The 7,510-nt window shown below is 42.1% G+C and overlaps 1 protein-coding gene across 4 annotated transcripts in view; it reads left to right on the top strand.

The window, feature by feature from the left end:
- Positions 1-988: 988 nt before the first annotated feature.
- The window catches only part of ZNF518A (zinc finger protein 518A), a 36,622-nt gene continuing 30,100 nt past the window's right edge, over positions 989-7,510 (top strand). For 3 of the 4 annotated variants that reach the window (XM_027859770.1, XM_027859743.1, XM_027859753.1), the window contains exons 1-2: positions 989-1,090; positions 4,683-4,810. The gene's annotated coding sequence lies outside the window, so the exon portion shown is untranslated. Of the gene's footprint in view, positions 1,091-1,675; positions 1,945-4,682; positions 4,811-7,510 lie in introns of those variants that run through there. The other variant, XM_027859763.1, reaches the window with a different exon arrangement.

The raw sequence follows: 7,510 nt of genomic DNA, 5'->3' as shown, positions 1-7,510 counted from the left end.
ACCAGTATCTCTATATAGATATATTTCATAGACAAGATAGATAGGTATGCCTATGTATATCTTGTCTATGCAACATATCTTGCCTATGCAACATACAGGTATAGAGATACATATGGTACACAAGACATAGATAGGCACACGCCTAATGTGTCTATGCAGTGTCTCATATGTATGTATATATGTGTATATCTTATCCTCTATAGGGATAGATATATTTGGATATATAGGAATAGATATATTGATATAGATAAATATAGGGATATACAGACACCTTATACAGATAGGTGTCTAAATCTTGTGTGTTCAATAGAGTTACATCATTCATCCATTTATCTATCTAGTGTAAATGGAAGATAATCTCCAACGGAAGGCACTAGCATTTGGGGGAGAGGGAAAGGCCTCTGGCGGAAGCTTTGGGATGGGGGCGGGGGTCCGAGCTGAGGCTCGAAGGTCATTCTTCTCCAAAGCAGGCTGCCAGCCAGCTCCAGGGATGAGTTTGGAAAGTGCCCGGCGACAAGGGGCGGTTTCCTGCGCTGCCTTGGCATGCACTGGGAGGCCCCAGAGTTCCCCGGCCTGGAGGCAGCGGGGTGAGATGGGGGTGGGGGGGGGGGCTGTCCCTGGCGACCCCCCACCGGGCTGCGCACACCTGAGCTCTCTGGCTCATCCCTGCACCTCTGGGTGAGCAAGGACATGGCAAAGACAGCCATTTCCTTCTTCTCCGTCTCGTAGGGGTACACAAAGAAAGAGAGGAGGTATGGCGGCGGCTCTGCCGCCATCGAGGGCTCGACCCGGCTCGGGGAAGCGCGAGGCCCCCGGGCACAGCCCAGCCCACCCCGTGGCGAGGAGGGCTCTCGCCGCGGGGGGCCCCCCCGCCCTGCTCGGCGGCCGCGGGCCCCAGGCGGAGTCCAGGGGCCTCTTCGGCCTCCGTCCCCCTCCGCCTCTCCCCACCCCCCCCTCAGGTGCTGCGCGTATCCCTCCGCCGCGGCGAGCCTTCCCTGTATGTAGCCCTAGGATCGGGCTTGTCGGCAATACCCGGATGGAAGGGTTATGGCCGCCATCGGGGACTCGCCCGCCATGGAGCTCACGCCAGGTATTTTCCCCAAGCCGAGGCGATAGGGTCTCCTCGAGACGCGGGGGCTTTTGAGGGGGGGGACTCTCGAGAGTCTTGAGGAGGAGTCGGCGGTGCCGCGGGGCCCTTCGAGTCGGACTGGCGGCTGCTCAAGACCAAGAGTCCGTCAAATAGTTCCTGCTTCCGTGTAACTCGCCTCAAACTTAATTTTCAAATTTTTTTTTTGGAAATTAATTCCCCAGTAGAGTTTCGAGGCCGCGACAAGGCTGGCCTTGGGGCCTCTGGGCTCGCCCCGTCCCGCCCTCGCTCCACGGCCCCCCGGGAGGGCGGGCGGATTGGGCGCGGCGGCCTATGCAATGTGTGCCTCCGCGTGGACGCGCCCCAGGGGGTCGGGGGGGGGTGCCCGGCCGAGGGCCCCCGCCCGGACGCCGCGCGGCCCGCGCAGGGGTGCCAGGGGGAGAGCGCCCTCCGCGGGCGCCTTTCGCAGGTCTGGGGGCTTTGGGGAGCCCCGCTTTGCCGCCGCCCTGAACTTGGGCGCGCTCCTTGTTTTCCCTGAAGCCCCTGACAGCGTGCTGGCGCCCCCTCCCCCTGTCCGGGTCCCGGGTGTGTCTGCACCCCCCGGCCGGTTGTCAGGTGCGGCGGCGGTGGCCTGACGGCTCTTTGTACACTTGGCGAGGGTTTTCGGGGGGCACGCCTGGACGCCCCAGGTTATTCACCGGTGTGGGCTTTCTGTCGATCCACCAGCCAATCAGCCCACGAGCACAAAGGCTGCAGCTGCTGCTGCCCGCCCGGAGCTGCGGAAAAGTGTCTCTGAGGGTCTTCTCCGAGGCGTCGTGGGGAAAGAAATGTGGATATCCTAGAAAGACTTTCCGAAAGTAAGCCTCATGAGGGCAGGGGCAACTTGTCACTGTCACTGCTGTGCACAGCCCTCAGTCCGAGCGGGTAGCATTTATTAAAGGCCTACTGCGTGCCACGTGCGGGGCCTTCCAAAAAAGTGACCTTCCCCCAAAAAAGGGCGCTTAGTAACGTATTTGGGGAATGAAATTGTGGACTTAGCCTTTTCAGTTAGACTGCTGGGCCTTCTAACACATTTAGACCAAATTGGAAGATTGCAGTTGCTTGGCTACGTTCGCAGCTAGGAAATATGAAGGCACCAAAGTGGTTACATGGGGACAGGTGGAATTTGAGACTCTAAATAAAAGTCGATCACCGAAATCAAGTATTTTACTGTGCCAGGTGCTGGGAATAAATACAAAGACAAAGAAAGATAGAAAGAGGCCCTGCCCTCAAGGAGCTTGTATTCTATATAAGGAAATAAATTGTACTCACATAAAATAGGAGGTGATTTTGGGGAGAGGGAAAAACTGGATGGAATATTGTGAAAGGCCTCGCATAGGAGTTGGCATCTGAGGTAAACTTTGAAGGCAATGCAGGATTTTAAGGGGAAGAAGTCAAGGAGGTATTCCATACGATCTTTGCAGAGTTAAGGAGATGGGATAACATGGAACAGCAAAAAGGCCAGTTTGACCAAAAAGTCCAGTGAAGGAGAGTAATGTATAAGCCTGGAAATATAATCAGCCATACTTGAGTTACTCTACTGGTAATGGATTCCATGTTTTTTGCTCCTTTTAACTCTTCCTTGCTGTATTCCCCAAGGAAACTGGATTCATCGTTTTGAGTTTTTTCCATCCAACATTTATTATAATATTTCAGTACCTCATTACATTCAAAGCCTTTCATTTGAATTGTGGTACATTGGGAAGAGCTCTTGATTTGGAGTCAGAGGCCCTAGGTTTGAATCAATGGCTTTGCCACATATTTTGATTGACACTTACATTTGATTTTGACTTTGATTAGTAGTCATTTAATCTCTCATGTGTAAAATAAAAGAGTTGGAGACTAGATGACATATAAGGGTCTTAATAGCTTTAAATAAATTATCTTATGATCCTGTTTTCTTAAAATTGTAAACTAAGATGAGTTTATATTAATATCTTAACACAAAATAAACCTGAACTATATACAGTATATTTGTGTTTCTGTGTGAATATAAAAAGAGGTTGACTCTTCGGGAAGACCATATCAGTTGATTTTTTAATATTTTTTTCCAATTACATGTAAAAAATTTTAACATTCTTTTAAAAAAAAAATTGGAGTTCCAAATTCTCTCCCCCCTCCCTAGACGACTCCTTGAGAAGGCAAGCAATTTGATATAGGTTATACATGTGCAGTCGTACAAAACATGTAGCCATCTTGGCCATGTTGGGGTAGGAGGAGAAAGACAAAAAAGCAAACCAAGAAAAATAAAGTTAAAAAAAGTATATTTTGATCTGCGTTCAGACTCCCATCAGTACTTTCTCTAGAGGTGAATGGCATTTTTCATCATAAGTCCTTCACAATTGTCTTGGGACATTGTATTGCTGAGAAGAGCTAAGTCATTCACAGTTGCTTGTCATACAGTATTACTGTTACTGTGTACAATGTCTTCCTGGTTCTGCTCACTTCACTTTGCATCAGTTTATATAGGTCTTCTCAGGCTTGGGAAGTTGATTTTGACTTCAAGATTAATTGGTCCTAAGAAAGCTATAAAAGTAAATTTTGAGCTTCAGGGGTCTAAGGGCATAGATTTTAGAGCTAGAGCAGAATACAGAGTCATTTAGTCCAGTGCCTTAATTTTTTTTTTAAATACAGATGAGCCCCAAGGAGGTGAAGTGACTTGCCCAACATCTTATGGGTAGTTTAGTAAGAGGTAGAATTGAAATTTGAATTCAGTTTCCCTGACTGCAGATCCAGGACTCTTTCCACTATACTCTTATAAATATAATACAGCCTCATTGTAAGGAATTTGGGAGTTGATTCAACATCTAGGACAAAATTATTTTTAAAAAATCAGAAGTATTTGAGTACCTAACATTTGTAAAGTGCAATAAAAATGAATTTGAAAGTGCTTTGAAAAGAATAATTTTATGAAGTATTCTTACTGCCACACTTCAGGTCAAATCATATACCTTAATAGCGCATTTGTCAATATAACAGAGAGAGTTTATGTAAGATTTTTTTCTTGTATGTTAAAGGGTTTATGCATATCTTTCTAATTTAGTATAAAACTTTAAAAACATGCAAATATTTTTGTATGTGCTGAATATTTTTTACTCTTTTGGAACTTTGTTTATTGTCCTTAGTTTCCGTTGGAGCACTTAATAAATATTAATTGGTTGTGAAAGACTGCCTTGATGCATAAATCTCAAATAGATACTATCAAAGAGCTCTGGACGATGTGTTATGATTAAGATGGAAACTTTTAATTAGCAGGGCTGATGAGTTTTTAAATTAAAATATGAACAGCTTGCTCTCAATATTGCCTTCATACTGGGTAATGTGAGGTACTGGATCATCAGTGAAAAATTAAGATATTTCTTGCTAGGTAAGAAGTGATTTATTTTTTCAGATAAATAAAGTCTCTTAATTTTGTATTTTGCATATAAATATTTCTTAATTGGTTTCTTGAACCCCCTTGTATTAAATATTAAGTATAGTAATGTCAACAGTGTGAAATTTAACATTTTGTTACCTTTTGGGATTATAATTTTAAAAATCTGATCTTCATTTCCAGATTTCATCTCTTCTTTTGATCAGTGTTCCTGATTTTGGCTTTTTTTCAAGCATTGTATTGTGTGCCTTTTGTTCCTTGAAGAGGGGTGCTAAAGATTGAAGTACTGGAGTACAGTCTTTCTTTAATTAGTAAGTTAATGGTTTTATTACTGATCTAAGTAAAATAAACAAGTTGTTTAACCTAAAATGAGAACATGGAGAATCAGAGAATAATGCACATTTCTAAATGTTTAAGTAAAATAATGATATGGAAGAAAAATTGCACAGTGCTGTATCCAGGTTTGTAGATGACAGTAAGGCTTATGGGTAATGAAATTGTAAGATAGTAATAGCAAGAGACTAAACTGTAGTGGGAATGTCTTCCCAGATTATATTATGAACAGAAAAATGATGGTGCATTCTGTTGTGAGCAAGTTCAAGGTTATGTTCTTGGGGAAAAAAACAACCAAAAAACCCAATGGATGTATGGGCTCTGAGCTACTAGTTACAACTCAGCGAAAGGACTAGGAAGTTACTGTAGAGTTGTATAGACTGGTGGTGTCAAACTCAAAAAGAAACAGATTCCCGTGGGCCACATTTTGACTTAGAAAACCACAATTTAATGTTATCTGTGATTATTTATTTTGTTAAACATTTCCCAATTGCATTTTAATCTGGTTTGGGCATTCTCAAGATTGCAGCTGCAAGTTTTGACACTGGTATACATCATTCCAGAATATAGGGGCCTTAGGATATTCTACTGTGGCCAACAAAGTGTAGGGTATTAGAACCAAAATAGAAACTATCCATCCCAAACAAAACCATGGTCCATCCACTTATAGAACACTGTATTTGATTCTTGTCACTATAATTCAAGAAGGCATTAATAGAACTGGAAAAGGTCCAAAGAAGGGTAATTAAAATGACCCAGGAGATGGAGCTATTTATTGTATAAAGAGAGATTAAAAAAGATTATGGTTTTTTTGGTCAGTAAATATTGAGAGAAGATAGGATTGAAGTCTGTAACATCATGGATGGTACAGGTTAGGTGAACACATCTCAAAATTAGAGTGAGAGGGACTCCTTGAAACTTGGAACAAGGTAAGTTTAAGACAAAAAAAGGAAGTACTTGTTCCCATAGTTGATAGTAAATTTATAGAACTCATTACCCCCAAGAAATGGTATGGACTGAAAATATAAATTTAAAATATTTACATAAATTCAGGAACAGAAGACCCTGTAGTAAGTTAGTAAGTGAAGTTAACATGTTTTAGAATGTGTCTGTAGCCGTTGAAGTTGACTAGAAAATAGTAAATGTAATGTGTTATTTTTATATCTATAATATCTATATAAAATATACACACAAAATATAAATAAATTAATATAAAGTATATTTTAAATATATAAAGTGCATAAATACTGATGTTTCATACATATATTTGCATATGAAACTTATATTCAGTATACACTTATGTAAGCATGCATGCATACGTGTGTGTGAACATATGTATGTACTCCAAGCAGTCAAGAAGGTGGTTGTGTTTGGGTGCACGCACATCACTCACTCATTTACTACATGCCTCCTGTGTGTTGAGCGTTGTGTGAAGTGCTGGGGAGACAAAGGGACAGAAGACAATCCTAGCTCTTGAAGAGCTCGCAGTCTAACAGGAGACAGCAGATAAGTGTATACAGACAAGCTATGGACAGGATGAATGGGAAGTAACTGGCAGAGGGAGAACACTAGAATTCAGAGGGGTTGGGAAAGGGTCTTACGGAAGCTGGGGTTTTAGTTGGGACCTAAAGGCACCCAGGGAAGCCAGGATACATGTATGTATGTGTATGTGCATGTGTGTGTGTGCATATATGCATACATATGTCTGTATGTGTGCATGTGTGTGTGTATGGGTCCTATTCTGTCCCATCCCCATCTTCTTCACCTATGTAACTTCAAGTCCTCCTTCCCCCTCCTCCCATCTTTAACTCTGTAGCCATGTCCTCTTTCCCTGTTGCCTTCAAACTGGCCAAGTCTCTTTCATCCTTAAAATTTCATGCTTTGCTAGACTTGACTTTCTGCTCAAGCCACTGTCCTATATATCTTCTTCCTTTTTCAGTCATACTCCTAGAAAAAGTTGTCTACACCTTGGTGTTTGCATTCTTTCCTCTCCTCATATGCCTTAATTTTTTTTTTTATTCTGGAAAAAATAAAACACAGAGGATACTTTATGAAACTTGCATACTACTTAATTTTGTAAAAAGTATATAAAAAGTTCTCCCATCACTTTCAAAACACTCATGCTTGTTTGTGGTTCCTTGTGAACTTTTTTCTCTTCTCTTTTTTGGAAAGAGTTTGGAGCAGGACATCACTCTTGCTAACCTTCTCCTTTTGTTCCCTTTCCTTCCAAGAAATAATAAGTTCCACTCCTTTCTTCCTTTCTATTTCAACTTATTCCTTTTATCCTCCCTTCCCTCCCCCCCAAAAAACTCTCAGAACAGAACTAATCTACCTCCGGGTCCTGTTTTTCTTATTCACTTCCTTAACACCTTTTGTTTGGACGGGACACTTGTTTCTTCTGCTTCATCAGAGAAGGAATTAGTTAGCACTACATTATCATATAGTTCCTTCTGGTTCTCCAATAAATTTGCCTTTCTAGGTTTTTCTAGACTCTTGTATTTGTATTATAAAGTTCCTACTTGAATCTGGTCTTTTTATCAGAAATATTTGAAAGTTCTTTATTCCATTAATGTCCATTTTATTCTGCTTTTTGGAATATTGCATTCCAGGGTCTTCTCATTTAGAGTAGAAGCTATGAGGTCTTATGTGATTCTCACTGCCGTTCTTTGGTACTTGAA

The sequence above is a fragment of the Vombatus ursinus genome, unplaced genomic scaffold (assembly GCF_900497805.2).
Source record: "Vombatus ursinus unplaced genomic scaffold, bare-nosed wombat genome assembly UNPS02000749.1, whole genome shotgun sequence".
NCBI lineage: Eukaryota > Metazoa > Chordata > Mammalia > Diprotodontia > Vombatidae > Vombatus > Vombatus ursinus.
The sequence above is the reverse complement of the archived record's forward strand: the minus strand, read 5'-3'. Positions and strand labels throughout refer to the sequence as shown.